A 14983-nucleotide genomic window follows, 5' to 3' on the forward strand; every position below is an offset into this window, starting at 1 on the left:
TTCATGTCAGTACAATTAGATCTGCTAATAGTAAATACTCGTCTGACGAAGATGTAGTACTGTAGTATGTTTTGACACACACTTTCCAGGTTGTACGGATCCATCACTGCTCCTGAGTTATTTTGAGCTTGTTCTGTTTCTTGGGCATTTGCTCGTAGAATTGTGACAACCGAATCGATCAAATAGGCGATTGAATGGTTTTCTCCGTATAAGTCTCCAGGAAAGGATGGAGTCATTCCATTCCTACTACAAAAAGGATATGAACATTTCAATCATATTTTGAAAAAGACTCTTACTTGTAGTCATGCAACAGGATACCTTCCATTAGTGTGGCGGGAAATAACTTCCAAATTCATTCCCAATGGTGACCGTGTCACTTATGAGGAGACAAGAACGTTTAATCCACCACTACATTCGGAATGTTAGCATGGGCGAGCACCCGCTGCATGCAATGCAACATGCATATCAGCGAAGGAAGTCTACTACCACCCTGTTACACAACGTTGTCTACAACATTAAAAAAAATTGTTCACAAAAGCATTCATGTTAAGAAGTTTTTCTCGATATTAAGGGTGCTTTTGACAACGTTTCTTTCGAATCCATTTTGGAAGCAGCTTGAGGTCAAGGTGTACCTTCATATATCACGAACTGGATACACGCAATGCTTAGCAACCGGCATCTGTGCTCATCGTTAAAACAAGTAGAGATGAGGAAATTGAGTGTCTGTGGGTGTCCTCAAGGTTGTGGTAATGCCGATGATTATCATATAATGATCACCGATATATTCATTAACACACTTTTTTAATTAATGATACAACAAGCCTTGTGTGTTGTTGAGCAATGGTATCTTCATGCTGTCTATTGTCGTAAAATAAGATTAAACCAATCTCGTTCGCTTGGTAGATACTGTACCGTATTCCAAACAGAAATCATTGTGATTCTGTGTTGCGTACAATCGGCACTTCAATTCCCTGTTTGCGGGAAAAGAAACTATTTTGGCTCTGACAGTCAGTCTGCCCTGAAATCACTTAGCTTAGCAGATTCTAGATTGAAATTAGTAATCGTATGTCGAGCTCAAATCGAAGAATTTGGCATTTCAAATGCCTACCTTCTATTGATACCCGGTCATTCCAGTATTACTAGAAATGAATCGGCGGACGAATTGGCTAGAGCGGTGCTGCGACTGACTTCGTTGGTCCATAACCAGTTCTACCACTATCGATAATTTGGATAAAGCACAAGATTCGCTCTTGGGCTGCATTCGAACATGTCATTGGCTTAGCATGCAAACTTGCGTTCAAACAAAGACTTTTCAGCCGGATGTGAGTCCGAAAACGTCAAAGAATTTGTTGTATTCTTGTCAGGGCACTGACTGGACATTGCAAACTCAATTATCACATGGCTACTATTCAATGTGCTGAGCATTATTCATGTGATCTTTGTGAATCCGATTACGGAACATTATATCATTTGATATGCAACTGCCCTACAGTAATGCAATTGCGTATCCGGATTTTTAGTTCTCCATTAGGGCATTGAAAAAAAAATAATTTTTTTGGATTCCCAAAGGCCCCCTATTTTTATTTTGTTCCTAAGCATTTTACACATTCATCAAGGTTTAATTTATTAAAATTGAGTGAAGAATAATAGAAATATATGCACGAGAAAATGGTAAAATTTAATATGAATGATAAAAGGCCCTATAACCCCAACTTCTCGTATTCGGACAATGGTCAAAAAGGTTCCGTTCGATTGCTGAGATTTTCTCATATTAGAAAAACTGCAAAATATGTATGATTTGAAACACGGATCAGAAAAAAAAATTAAAAATAGGGGATTTTGGGGCCAAAATAATCCAGTACCAAATTTTCCCGTATTTTTCTAGAAACAAAAAAAATCCATTCAAATACTAAGATTATTGTTTTAAAAAGAAGTATAAATTGCAATTTTCTGATTGCTACTTCAAAAGTTATAGAATTTAATATATTTTTCCTCCATATTTTCCCATAGCACCAATTTACAAAAATTTTAAGCGAAGTGGGCGGAGTCTAGAATTGTCCAAATGATGTGAAATTTGGCATATGAGCTTACTTTGATATTTGTCACAATATGAGAGGGAGGGCCTTTGAGAATCAAAAAATTTTTTTTCGCAATGCCCTATTCTCCATTCATAGATGAATCTATGTACAGAGAGCTGAACCTCAAGGATATGCTCTTGTTCCTAACCCAGTGTGGTAAAAAGCTATCGATTTAGCCGTATTTGAATGACAATATCTCTTTGGGAGTGTTGTCGTTCTGTTATCTCAATATCCCCTCGGTGGCGCTGATATATTCGCTCACTGTTTAAATAAAAATTTTAAATCCCTCCGGGGGTTGGAACCTTTGTTCCTGCTATTTTAGCACCTGCAGATCGTTCAGCATCCTTCCAGGGGTGCAGAATACTCTGTTTAAATTGTTCTGTGTCGTTATTTTCCTTACCCCTAACCTTACCACTTCCCCAATCCTTCCCATCAGGGAAATTATGAAAAGGCAAGGTACAAATCTCCGATCAACCTGGAGAACGTGCCATTTACGCCAGACGCTACTGATTACTGATTCGTGAACTGGCTTCTGATTCTACTCGCGAACTGTCAACTCAACCCTCATGATTTAATAGTCACCATTTCACTCAGACAAGACCATGCGTACTCCCCATGCACATTAAATGCCCAGTGGATTAGTTTCCTAGTTTATCAAATAAACACTAAACAAAGAAATTAGTTTATTTCGTTCAAAGAAATGTCAGCTAGATTAGCATCAACCAGCGGATACGTGTTCCCTTACAATTTCCATCTTAAACACGGGAGAAATGACGCGGATTCCCACACCACCAGCACGCGCAAGCGCGTTGGATTTATCGCTATGCTCGACATCGCTACAGTTAGATTGCAGGTGGAAGGTGATCCCTGATCCCCACGGTAGCGATCATTTGCCTATCGTAATTTCAATTGCTAACGGTTCAAGACCATCACAAACAATCAATGTCTCGTATGACCTCACACGGACCATTGATTGGAAGAGTTACGCGACCGCGATATCCGCTAAAATCGGATCCACTCAAGAGCTTCCTCCAGAGGAAGAGTACAGGTTTTTGGCTGGCTTGATTCTCGACGGCGCGAATCAAGCTCAGATTAAACCAGTACCCAGCGCGAATACCCATGGACGGTCTCCCACCCCGTGGTGGGACAAAGAGTGCTCAGAGCTGTACGCGGAGAAGTCCACTGCATATAAGAGCTTCCGGGAAGACGGGTTACCCGCTAGCTATCTACAATACGCATCGTTAGAAAGGCGAATGAAGAGTCTAATGAAAGCCAAAAAACGCAGTTATTGGCGCCGGTTCGTCGAGGGGTTAACGAGAGAAACAGCGATGAGCACTCTTTGGGGTACGGCTCGATGTATGCGTAACCGAAACAGTACCAACGAGAACGTCAAATATTCAAACCGTTGGATATTCGCTTTCGCCAAAAAGACCCGTCCGGACTTTGTCCCAGTACAGAAAATGTACCACGCCGCGTCTCCTCACGATACCGCGAACGAAACACCGTTTTCGATGGTGGAGTTCTCACTTGCTCTCTTGTCATGCAACAATAACGCCCCAGGGTTAGACATAATCAAATTCAACTTGCTGAAGAATCTGCCTGACACTGCAAAGAGGCGCTTGTTGAACTTAATTAACAAGTTTCTTGAGAGTAACATAGTCCCTCATGACTGGATCGTAATTAGCAAGTGAATGAGCCATCCAAAAACCAGAAAAACCAGCAGCCGACCACAACTCGTATCGACCGATTGCAATGCTGTCCTGTATTCGGAAGTTGTTCGAGAAAATGATTTTGTTTCGCCTCGACAATTGGGTCGAAGCAAAGGGCTTTCTGTCAGATACACAATTTGGCCTCCGTAAAGGCAAAGGGACGAACGATTGTCTTGCGTTGCTTTCAACAGAAATTCAAATGGCTTATGCTAGCAAAGAGAACAGATGGCATCAGTTTTCTTTGATATAAAGGGGGCTTTTGACTCAGTTTCTATCAACATTCTGTCAGAGAAGCTGCACCAGCATGGTCTTTCACAAATTTTAAATAACTTTTTGTTAAACCTGTTGTCTGAAAGGTACATGCACTTTTCGCATGGCGATTTAACAACATCACGATTAAGCTACATGAGTCTTCCCCAGGGCTCATGTCTAAGTCCCCTGCTCTACAATTTTTACGTGAATTACATTGACGATTGTCTTGCCAATTCATGAACGCTAGGGCACCTTGCAGACGACGGGGTGGTCTCTGTTACAGGGCCCAAAGTTGCCGATTTGCAAGGACCATTACAAGATACCTTGGACAATTTGTCTGCTTGGGCTCTTCAGCTGGGTATCGAGTTCTCCACGGAGAAAACTGAGTTGGTTGTTTTTTCTAGGAAGCGTGAGCAGGCGCAACTCCAGCTTCTATTAATGGGTGAAACGATCAATCAGGTCTTCACATTTAAATATCTCGGGGTCTGGTTCGACTCTAAAGATACCTGGGGATGTCACATTAGGTATCTGAAACAAAACTGTCAACAAAGGATCAATTTTCTCCCGACAATAACTGGAACATGGTGGGGTGCCCACCCAGGAGACCTAATCCGGCTGTATCAAACAACGATATTGTCGGTGATGGAGTACGGGTGTTTCTGTTTCCGCTCCGCTGCTAACATACACTTCATCAAACTGGAGAGAATACAGTATCGTTGCTTGCGCATTGCCTTGGGTTGCATGCACTCGACCCATACGATGAGTCTCGAAGTGCTGGTGGGTGTTCTTCCGCTAAAAATCGATTTTGGGAACTCTCATATCGATTGCTCATCCGATGCGACATTCTGAACCCGTTGGTGATTCAAAATTTCGAGAGGCTCGTCGAGCTTAATTCTCAAACCCGTTTTATGTCCTTGTACTTCGACTACATGGCACAGAGCATTAATCCTTATACTCCCAACTTTGTTCGTTTCCTAGATACTACTGATTCTACGACACATCCATGAAGGAAGAGATTCGTGGAATCCCGGATCATTTACGCCCGCAAGTGATCCCCAATATATTTTATAATAAATTCCGAGAAGTCGACTGTGACAAAATGTTCTACACTGACGGATCGAATCTCGATGGGTCCACTGGCTTCGGTATCTTCAATAATACTATCACCGCTTCATTCAAGCTCAATGATCCCGCTTCAGTTTACGTTGCAGAGTTAGCTGCAATTCAGTACACCCTTGGGATCATCGACACTCTGCCCACAGATCACTACTTCATCATTTCGGACAGCCTCAGCTCTATCGAGGCTCTTCGTGCGGTGAAGCCTAAAAAGCAATTCCCGTATTTCCTGGGGAAGTTACGGGAATCCTTATATACGTTATCTGAAAAATCTTATCAGATTACCATTGTTTGGGTCCCCTCTCATTGCTCTATCCCGGGCAATGAAAAGACCGACTCATTAGCAAAGGTGGGCGCAATAGAAAGTGACATATACGAAAGACCATTCTGCTGCAACGAATTTTTTAGTATTTGTCGTCAGAGGACGCTCAACAGTTGGCAAACCTCGTGGAGTAATGGGGAACTTGGACGATGGCTATATTCGATTATCCCAAAGGTATCAACGAAGCCCTGGTTCAGGAGGATGGATGTGGGTCGAGATTTTATTCGTGTAATGTCCCGACTTATGTCCAACCACTACACCTTGGATGCGCATTTGTGGCGTATTGGGCTTGCGGAGAGTAGTCTATGCGCTTGTGACGAGGACTATCACGACATCGAGCACGTTGCACAGTGGTCCAGGAAGCGAAATTAGCGGGAAACAATTAATTGCGCTTTCATCTTTGGATTTAGAGATTTGGTGTCTTAGAAACATTTATTGTGTGTGACAAACTGCATCTTTTGGCTGAAACGGTCTTAGGGTGGTCCTTAAAGTGTCAAAGTTGTAGAAATTATTTCAAATTTTAGTTGAGATAGAGTGATACTTTCTTCTACAATATTCTAGAACAATCAATTCTGAGCAACTTTGTTGAAGATTCTAACTTTGTATCTCAAACAGTTTTCATTTTATAGTGAGTTCCATGTCATTACTTAGGGTGTCTCTCAAAAAAACAGTTTTCTCCGTACAGTTTTTCAGTGTGATTTTTTTCACAAAAGTACTCTTCTGTGTACTTTTAGAGCATGATTAGGGGCAACTTTTACTGAAGAAAGAAAATTTTTATCTTGTCTGGTTCAAAAGTTATACATAATTTTCACTGAAAAATACGCCCTTTTCAAATGTCGATATCTTAAAAGGGGGCAAACGAAAATTGATAATTTTGATTGCATTTGAAAGGTTGTACTTGTGTTTTTAATATATTAAAAAATTGGAGAACGCTTTTTTGTCTTTCTCAAATAAACCAAAATTACGTAGAAGCATTTTTGCATACATTCCTACAGCGCTCATATAAAAAATATTTGTTTTACGGAGATTCTGTGAATTTTTGCCAACACTTTTCAAGAATGCAGGCTGTTTTATTTTGTAGATAGGGTAATGATCCTATTTTGGACCTATTCGTTAGGGTGCCGTTCTGTATCACTAATGCCGACCTATAATTTGCTTCCAATCATCGCCAAGATTTTTTAAAATCATCACACATTTTCAAGCTTTTTGAAATACAGTTATGTTCCGATCTACAGATTTATATTACAGATATTTACGAATATGTACAGATGTATGTCTGTATCATTCACTGAAATTTGATTAGGTGCATAAATATTGTTTGGCTTTGTGACTGTCATTAAACTTTGTTTTGATTTACTTCTTTTCTTCAAACAAGTTGCAATTAAACCCACACGAATTTTCAAAACTGTCGTTGTTTTGGTAAACCACTCTGCAAAGCGCTTGAATACAACATGTGCAATACCAAAACTAAGCATTATTTTGATTATCAAATGGTGAACTGATAAGAGTTTGACTCATGGTAGCTAAGATGTTTGGAAACGCTTTCCGCTATTGGACATCTTTAAAAGACGTGCTAATTATGAATTTTAAATCATCAAACATAACCCTATTTTTACCATTTTTTGTTAACCATTTTTGTTAACGTCGGTTCCAACAGCATGAAGTAACAAGTTACTTTACGCTTGTCCGGACATGCCGTAGGCTCAGGTGATTCGCATTTCTAATGCCAAAAGACCTTGAATCCTACGGTAGCAGACAAAGGGTTAAGTCGCCGGTAAACTTTAAGCTTGCTCAAATGACCCTTCCGCGCTTTTCTAAACTTTCTCCCTTCAACTCCTTGCTCTCCCTTGAGTACTATGGCTCTTAATATTAAAAAATATACTTCACCTTCCAGTCCCTTGCTAATTAGATACCGTAACAACAGTTGACAAACATAACCCTGTACCATAAAAATGTATGTACACTACCTAAGTAACATTTAAAGTTTTATAGCACACTACAAGAGCAGTCTAAGTTTTGAGAGCTCCTTCAAGAGTGTCATAAAACTTCAATTGCTACTTGGGTAAGGTTCCTTTACGCAGGGAATACGCGCGTAAAAGACTTCAGTGTATATTTGGTATTTGCATTCTCGCTGGCTCCATTATTGTTGGTAGTATGGTAAGGTGGAAGTGAGAGGAAAGCGATTCTAGTTTCTATTGCGATTACATGCAAGTTTTTCTTTAATATACAAGTTCTCAGGAATAAGGCAAATATTGACCCTAACGCATTGATTATAATTCATATGCATTTCAACGATTGTACATAGATCGAGTAATTGATGATATAGTGCGGCACCCTAACGAATAGGCTCAAAATATGGTCATTACACTATCATCAATATGAAAAGCCTGCAAATGTATGTGGTCCTTGAAAAGTCTTGGTAAAAATTCACAGAATCTGCGTAAAATAAATATTTTTGGTTATATGAGCGCTGTAGGAATATATGCAAAAATGCTTTTACTTAAATTTGATTTATTTGAGATAGAGAAAAAAGCGTTCTCCAATTTTTTAATATATTAAAGGCACAAGTACAACCTTTCAAATGCAATCAAAATTATTAATTTTCGTTTGCCCCCTTTTAAGATATCGACATTTTAAAAGGGCGTTTTTTTCAGTGAAAATTATGTATAACTTTTGAACCAGACAAGATAAAAATTTTCTTCTTTCAGAAAAAGTTGCCCCTAATTATGCTCTAAAAGAACACAGAAGAGTACTTTTGTGAGAAAAATCACACTAAAAAACTGTACGGAGAAAACTGTTTTTTTGAGAGACACCCTAAGTAATGACATGGAACTCACTATAAAATGAAAACTGTTTGAGATACAAAGTTAGAATCTTCAACAAAGTTGCTCAGAATTGATTGTTCTAGAATATTGTAGAAGAAAGTATCACTCTATCTCAACTAAAATTTGAAATAATTTCTACAACTTTGAAACTTTAAAGACCACCCTAAGACCGTTTCAGCCAAAAGATGCAGTTTGTCACACACAATAAATGTTTCTAAGACACCAAATCTCGAAATCCAAAGATGAAAGCGTAATTAATTGTTTCCCGCTAATTTCGCTTCCTGGACCACTGTGCGTTGTCTGGGTATGCGCCGGGTATTTCGACGCCAGGTCTCAATTAAAGGATTCCCTTCGGGCCCGAGGTAGACCACCCAATGTCCCAGTTCGAGATATGCTGGCAAATCGCGATCTTCCCTATATGTCCCTTATTTATAGTTTCATAAAAACGATAAATATCTCAATTTAGCCCCTCTCTTTTATTTCTTGTTTTTAGAAATTTCCTCTTGCCTCGTGGAACCTATCAGCTCCAGAGTGCCACTATGAAACCGCCGTCGCTCTTACCACTACGCCTGCATAGAAGGAAACTGAAGCGAGGTCCGATGACTTTTGAAGGATTCCCCGCGGGTCCGAAGAATATCATCCACCAATCCGGTACTCGACGACTTACTAGACTGAGGCGCTAATTTGTTTCGCTGATCTCCCGTTAGCGCGAAAGTTGCAAGTTTTACACTTCTTTCCCTGTCACCATATACGCCTTCTCTCCCCTGTCCTTAATACAACTGCTGCTACACTCATGTGGAAATAAGCCCCCCTCTGAATATCTTGACCAAGCATAAGTCTTCGTTAAAAAATCAAATTTGTATTTTGTATTCCTAGTTTAAGAATAGCTGTAATTTTTACTCTTTATTGCAACTCTCGTCCTCCATCTTGTAAATAGAATTGTATCTTTAGTTTTAAGATATCTGTGAAATTTTTCATAAATATTTGTTCCCCCTTTTGTATACTAAACTATATTGTTAGTTTTAAGATAACTGTAAAATATTTCGAAAAATACTATTACTCTCCTTCTTGTATATCAAACTGAATCCCTTGTTTTAAAATTTTTCAAATAAAAATATTTTTTGGCCCTCTCTTGTATATAGAATTTTATTTCTAGTCTTAAGATAGCTGTAAACTTTTTTTCTTTTTTAAAAAATATTCAACATTGTAACCTCCTAGTTTAAAGATGTCCAAAATGTAAAAACAAAAGAATTTGACACCGCCAAGCTAACGCATTTGTGCCTAACAAATAAACGAAATGAATAAAAAAAACTATCTGAAGCTGTAATATCAGTAGGTTATGCAACAAACAGCATAAATTCAAACCAACACCTCATTGATGCTTGCTGTAACAAATTCCCCGTTCAACCAGTTATCAACAATACACTCGACATGATTCAGCGCAATTCCAACCAATAGAGAGAGCAAATAGCAAAAAGTTCAATATTTCACTCGATACTCCAAATCCATCCAAGCCTTAAAAAAGTTGGAATTCTTCCGAAAAATTCCATCCATCGACCACGGACTTCACGGCTGCTTAAAATTGTTGAAATTTCAACTACAACAAACATCCCAATTCCCCAGGTGAAGGAGAGAGACCCCTAGCCCCTAGCTAGCTTCCATCGCCGGATGGTATAGATACGTACGTACAGAGACAGGTCCCTCTTTCTTGAAGAAACAGAATACAAGAGGAACGCTTCGAATGCTGAAAATGATGCCTATTATGACGTGTGATGACTTGCTATTTGCACTGACTAGTAGGTACCGACCGAATAATTCGGCAGCCTTAGCGCACCCCCTCCCGTTCCGTCCCTTCGCCCAAACGCCCAAGCGATCGATGTGAAAGAAGTATGTGGATGAAAAAAAAAGTTTATCGTTATGGAATATTAAATGAAATTGAGATAGCTTCCGAAATCGTTTCTACTTTTTTTTTCGGGGCCCCGCCGAAGATCGAACCGAAAACTATCCGGGCGAGCAATTTTGTGATTTACGGTTGTTTTCTTGCACCGGGGCAGGAAATTACTTTCTCACACCTTTTAATTTTCGATAAAGATCCAATTTATTCACGGGTGATAATGAAGAGATTTAAGTACGCGTTTTTTCTCCCCTTTTTTGCCTCGCTTCGTGCCTCTCGGATTAATCGGGCGGAAATTGGTGGAGGGTGATTTGGTGCACTGTCGATGATGATCGAAAGGGGAAGTCTAACTGTTTTGGACTCTCTGTCTCTCTCTCCCGGAGACCCTAGGGGAGAAACCGACACCCGATGAACAGCCAAGATTGGCCGGCACGACGCAACCAACTGCTTGATGCGCTATAGGGCAGCCCCTCCAGCGGGTAGGGTAGGCTAGCGTACAGATCTAAGCTCCAGTTCCGCAGATTGATCTTCATCCAAGCGCTCAGCCACCGATCGATGCGACTGAGCTAAGTTAAGTATCGCGCGAGTTTTGCTCCGTAATTGCACGACTAATTGTTGGCTATTTTAGTGACCAGATTTTTCCAATTTTTTTTGCGCTGCGGTGGATAGTCCACGGTGGCGAATGAGCAGCGTTGGTTAGTCCGAAGTAGTGCGCGGTTGAGCAGCGTTGCAGCAAAAAGTCCGGAACTTGCGCGTGTGCACCTTCGAAACGGTGTACTTTACGTCCTGATAATCGCTTGTTGGACTAAAAACGAATGCGAAATAGTTTACTGGTTGCGATTTGACTGCGCCGCGCACTGGCGTCGACTGACACCTGCAGTGGCTCCAGTACACAGTGGTCCAGATTGTGAATTTAACAGGAATTTTAACTTTTTGCTAAAAATAATGCCTTTCAATATGTTTGGCAAAGTTGTTGTACTTTGCAAGGCTCTTCTTTTTGTTTAAACAGAAACTAGGGTGATTCTAATTTTGGAACTTTTTAAAATTGAACTCTTTAACGATTCGATATGGAGCTTGACTGTCTTCGATAAAGTTACAGAACAACACATTTTAAATAAATTTTCTGAAGACACTGAAGCTCTATCTTCAATACTTTTCATTGCAAGAGAAATCCAAATGTATGCTTTAGGATGTTTCTTAAAAACGGATTTATTTCTATAACTTTTGTAGTTTTTATGGTACACTGAAGCTCCCTTTGAGAAGCTTGATCATTATTTTAGGACGCATAATTTGGTTAAAAAGACTAACTACTAAACTTTTTTCTTTTCAAAGTTAATAGTTCTTTGCAAGGCTAATAGACAGGCCCATCGAACTAATCAGTCTATGAGAAGAATTTATTAAAAGAATGTTAAGTGCTCTGTGGGGTTCGAGTCCAATTTAAGAGTCACAAGCAATATAAAATTTCATGCCATCGAACAATACCAGTTAATCTATACGGACCAGGATACGAATCAAGCATCACTTGAAAAATAAAATATACGTCAAACCCACATTTGTAGCCAATCGAACGAAAGTGTGCCTGTCCTGAAACCTGATTAATGCATCGGACCAGTAGCGGGAGCGAACAGAAGGTATGATGGATCCGCAGGGAAATTTCCGGCAGCTGTCTAATTACCCAAATATGTATGACGGACAACGACGACGACAACAACGGCGACGACGCACGTCGTAAAAATGGTGTTAATTCAATTTACGGAACAAGGCAAGCAGGTTTCAAACCGGAAACAGGTAAATAATTCGATTGAAGCAAACAGAGCGCGTGCGATTTCCGACAGCCGAATGTATGATATTTTACACATACGAACAAAACCTTCTGGATGAGCCATGCTACGATAAATAAGATAGCCTGTTATACAAAATCAAATTAGTGCAGGAAATAAATATATCCTATTAATATATGAGGAACTCAGTGCAGGGATTTGAACTTAAAAAAATTATTCACAATATTCAAATAGTTGAACAAAGTTTATTCTAAGGGGACGGGTATAGCCTAGTTGGTAAATCGATTACCTTGTAAGCAGCTCACCTGGGTTCGATTCCCAACCTCACACATAGGGTTAGAGATTTTTCCAAAAGAGATTTCTCTAACCTGAAAAGAGGTGAATGACCTTAAGGTTAAAACCTCTATAAGCAAAATAAAAAAGTTTATTCTTTCGCAATTATAAAAACTTCAATTAAATTTCCGATTTCTCAAAACTTACTTCTGCTTCTGCAGTTTTGTGAAAGTCTTTTTTTCCCACTTTTTTGGAATCATTTTCTTCTTGTTCTTCTTCTTCTTCTACACTTCTGTTTAGTTTTTTTGTGAAGCAAAGCCGAAAAATGGCACAGCTATGTGGAGCTATATTACCAGTTAATTTTCGATTATAATCATTTTGTCGCAGCGCAACAAAATTGGTCCACCACAGCACGAGTAATTTGCCCAATTAAGGTGAAAAGAGCAAATTATTTCGCACTCAATGAAAACCAACATGTCGACACGTCGCAATTCTCGCCGGAGGTGAGAAATCATCTTCCATCATCAAGCATAATGTGCGACGATAATACTTGCACACAGTTCAACTTGCGTGCAAGCATCCGCGTCTTCCCGGTCAAAAAAACAAATGCGGACGAACATGGTCCGGCGATTTAAACAGTTTGACGTTTGACTCAACTCGCCTGCGCTAATTGCCCCTAGGAACAAATGCAATTTTCGAATGCGATTTAAAAGCAATTTCAATACTTAGTCAAATTTTCTGGCGGCTGAAATGGACTTGGTTGTTTGTTGCGTTTTTCTAACATGGCGGTTCATGTTTGGCTTAAGCTTAAATCTCTTTAGGTTAGGAATCGGCGTTTCAGTCTGTTGTTTAATAAAGAACTCCTGTATGTTCTCTTCTTCCGACGTTTCGGTCCTTATTGGACCTTTCTCAAGGAATCTGCGAATTTTATTGTGTCCATTAAGCTATTCTAAATGACAATTCAAAAAAACTTTTACCGAAATTTTGGTGTTCTCTTGTCGGTTAGTTCATGCTAAACGCATAGCTGTCAGGTTCTGCCTAACTATAGAGTTAATCGGTACATTATCATCATTTTTATTTGTCATTTAGAATAGCTTAATGGACACAATAAAATTCGCAGATTCCTTGAGAAAGGTCCAATAAGTACCGAAACGTCGGAAGAAGAGAACATACAGGAGTTCTTTATTAAACAACAGACTGAAGCGCCGATTCCTAACCTAAAGAAATAAAGCATAAACAGTGGAAAACACAGCAAACTTGAGCTTAAAATTGTTTTTTTAAAGAAGTGGCGTGTTCTCACTTGTATTTTGTTTGTCTAGTGCACTTCATTTCGCCAACGAATGTGGGAAACTGTGGAATCATGTGTAAGTATAGTGGAACAAGATCTCTGACCTAAAGTCGTAATGAAATCGTAAATCAGATTGTGGTAAGTTTTGGTGTGCAATACCAATTTCACCATTGATTCTTCCTATAGTTTGGTGGTGATTACCTAGTATACTGTTAAGTTTATGTGAGTAGATAGTGAATCCGAAAATAAGTATTATTTGTAATTTTACATATTAGGCAATTAAGGGCGATTAAATGGCGCGCTCCGTGGGCGATTTAAGGGCGAGTAGAGCGGCCAAAAAATGACGGCGGCAAACCGCCCAAATGTTGCATTTGAATTAGCCCCCTAATTGCCAGCAAATTGCTGGCAAATTGAAGGGCAATTAGCGCATCCGAGTTGGCAAATAGCCCCCCGTTAGCCAGCAACTTGCCCTTTTTGACTGGGTTGGTGTGGCGGGAAGCGATGCCAGATTGACAGATATGACTGTATTTTACATACTTTTGACAGTCACGTATCGCTGGATTCAGACATCTACAGATTTTTGAAACAGTAACAGACTGCTCATAATCGCAAGTCAGTTCCATGTTCTATGCGCTTCCTTATCTATATGAAACTTATTAGCGATTATAGGCAGTATATTTGTCGCAACTTTTCAAGTTGCTACGCACCTACTATTCAACAACATTGGTTTGTGCTGGTGTAACCCTCTGTTTAGGTATGCCTCTGCGTCAAAGACATTTTCCACACCCGGTGACCGATCAAGGGATCGATCGAATTGACAGGTTACGCAAGGACAGGCAGAGAAAGGAACAAACTACGGTAATTATTATCTACTGAAATACTTATATTAATATTGTTATCTTAAAATACTTAAAATTACTTACTATGTCTATCTTATTACTATCTTATTATAACATCAGTGGCTGTTAAAATATATTGCTGAACTCACACGGTTAGAACAAAGGCAGTAATTGCAATCGAAGCCAAGAATTTGCTAGGTTTAATCGAGCAGTTGAAATACAGCAAGAAGAACAGAATTAAAACGTAAAAGGGACTAAAACGTAAGTTCTTAAATTTATATTATTACAAAGAAACCTTATTGTAGAAGGAAAACACAATTGAATTGTATAACAAAAATACCTATATTTCTCCGGCAGGGATTTTTTAACGGCTCGTCGAATAAAGCGTTTAGAAAACCAGAATCCCTCCTTTTACGTTGCAATCACAACAATATTGTTAAGCAAAATTGTACTGGAATTCACTTTATTTGACAATGAATCCTTCCTTCAAAATCGTGTTTTGTTTTAAATCTACAATGTTGTAATATAACTAGGATTTTATACAATCATCTACAGACTTCTACAGACGTTTTCAATATTCTTTTACTGACCTTAACCAAAACATGC

General features: G+C 39.3%; 1 protein-coding gene and 1 long non-coding RNA gene across 2 annotated transcripts in view; one reads left to right on the forward strand and one right to left on the reverse strand.

The window, feature by feature from the left end:
* Positions 1 to 14983, reverse strand: part of LOC131678987 (myb-like protein I) — a 457888-nt gene that overhangs the window by 255070 nt on the left and 187835 nt on the right. The window lies entirely within an intron of this gene.
* The window catches only part of LOC131678992 (uncharacterized), a 134433-nt gene continuing 133954 nt past the window's right edge, over positions 14505 to 14983 (forward strand). The window contains exon 1 of the long non-coding RNA XR_009303784.1: positions 14505 to 14638. This is a non-coding gene — a long non-coding RNA (uncharacterized LOC131678992). The remainder of the gene's footprint in view (positions 14639 to 14983) is intronic.

Source organism: Topomyia yanbarensis, chromosome 2 (assembly GCF_030247195.1).
Source record: "Topomyia yanbarensis strain Yona2022 chromosome 2, ASM3024719v1, whole genome shotgun sequence".
NCBI lineage: Eukaryota > Metazoa > Arthropoda > Insecta > Diptera > Culicidae > Topomyia > Topomyia yanbarensis.